The following is a 1,736-nucleotide window of genomic DNA, read 5'->3' as shown; positions in this document are numbered from 1 at the left end:
GGGGGAATCAAGGTGACCAGAATACCCTATGTAGCACCATTACAACATACAAGTTGAACTCTTTCAAATATAGAAGAAGCAGGGAGGACAACATGCAGTTCCAAGCAAACACACAACAAATTAAACTTTGAATAAAGCACAACACCTACTTCCATGGAAACAACAATCTGCTTGAGGAAAAAATGAGGGAGGGGGAATCAAGGTGACCAGAATACCCTATGTAGCACCATTACAACATACAAGTTGAACTCTTTCAAATATAGAAGAAGCAGGGAGGACAACATGAAGCCAAAAGTGATCTCTAAATAAAATAAATCATGATTTATTCAGAGAAAAAAATTAAAAAGAGGTGAAGCACATTCCAAGATTTCATTTTATGAGCCCTTGACAAATTTGGAGGCAAATCTACAGATCCAAATTGGTAGGGTCTTTTTGGACAGGTGTGCAGCAAGATTCAGACAGACATGTTAAAAGCAATGCTGAATTAGACAGTAAACAGTATGAAGGTGAATGAGAAATAACTACAGACTGTCTGGCCAGCTGGGTATAAATTTTAGTGTGTCAAGATCTCAAGGTCAGTATCTGAGAAAACTTCATTAATAAAAGCAAAATAATTTGTGAAAATGTAGCATGAAATTATTATGCTTCTTATGCTTTGTTGAGTGCCTGGTATAGACCCAGGCACTCAACAAATACTATTTTAGCCTCACTGGGGTCATTTCTAAATTTCGTTCTATTCTCTAGTCTGGTTGCTTAAGTCTACAGAAAGCCCATTCCTAGAATTTACTGATTAAACCCTTACCCACACAGTAGTTATTCCTCCTTTTGACCACCTCAATCTTCTTTTTCTCATGACTGCCTACCTCCCCACCAAACATATCTTTTCTAGCCTACTCAAAATGCAATTTCTAAAACCACCTCACTTGTTATGTGGAGTATGACATCTCTGACTTCTTCTCACATGCTTCATAAAGCTTAAGCTTTTTTTCCTTGTTTCCTGCTCTTTTTTCCACCAACTCCCCCTCCTTCTTTACCGGTACACCTCTCCTACACAATGTTTATGCCCTTTTGCATGTCTCTATTTATGCCTCAAACCCTACCCTTCTTAAGTGCCTAGCAACCTGCCATCTCTCCATTCAAATCTCTCCTCAAAGCATACTTTCTTGAGACTCCTTTCAATAATGACCTGATTTCTGCAGTGGATTAACTTTTACCCTCCATCGACTGGATTAAATGTACTTAAACTGCACATCTGTGTCATATTCAGGGTGTCAGCTCCTAGTCAAGAACTGTTTTCCTGTATATTTGTACAGTGCCAAGCATATGGAGGGATGTCTCTATATAAATAAATGTGAAAAGAAAAAGAAATGAAGAACACTAAGGCCTCAAGCTTGCAAAGATTATCCATAATTTGACATGGGTGGGTAAAGTCTTATTGTTTTCATCAGTAACATACCCATTAGGGCTGTGAGAAGCTTTGGTCAATGATTTGATTCGGTGAAGATTCAGCCCAATTTGACAGCCAGATCTCTAAATCTGAATTGAATCAGGAGACCCATTAACCTCTCTGAATTGAATCGAAAGCCTCCAATTCAATTTGGAGAGATTCAGAGAGATTCAACTATTTGGCCATAAACACAGCTTTATATGTTTTTTCTACATACCACAAGCTACCAGGCGGCTCATGAACACTGAGATGGTGGGGCGAATGGAGCATCCCACAAGAGCACAGGGAG

Source organism: Crocodylus porosus, unplaced genomic scaffold (genome assembly GCF_001723895.1).
Source record: "Crocodylus porosus isolate Cpor-Errol unplaced genomic scaffold, CroPor_comp1, whole genome shotgun sequence".
Lineage (NCBI taxonomy): Eukaryota > Metazoa > Chordata > Crocodylia > Crocodylidae > Crocodylus > Crocodylus porosus.
Note: the sequence above shows the minus strand (reverse complement) of the source record.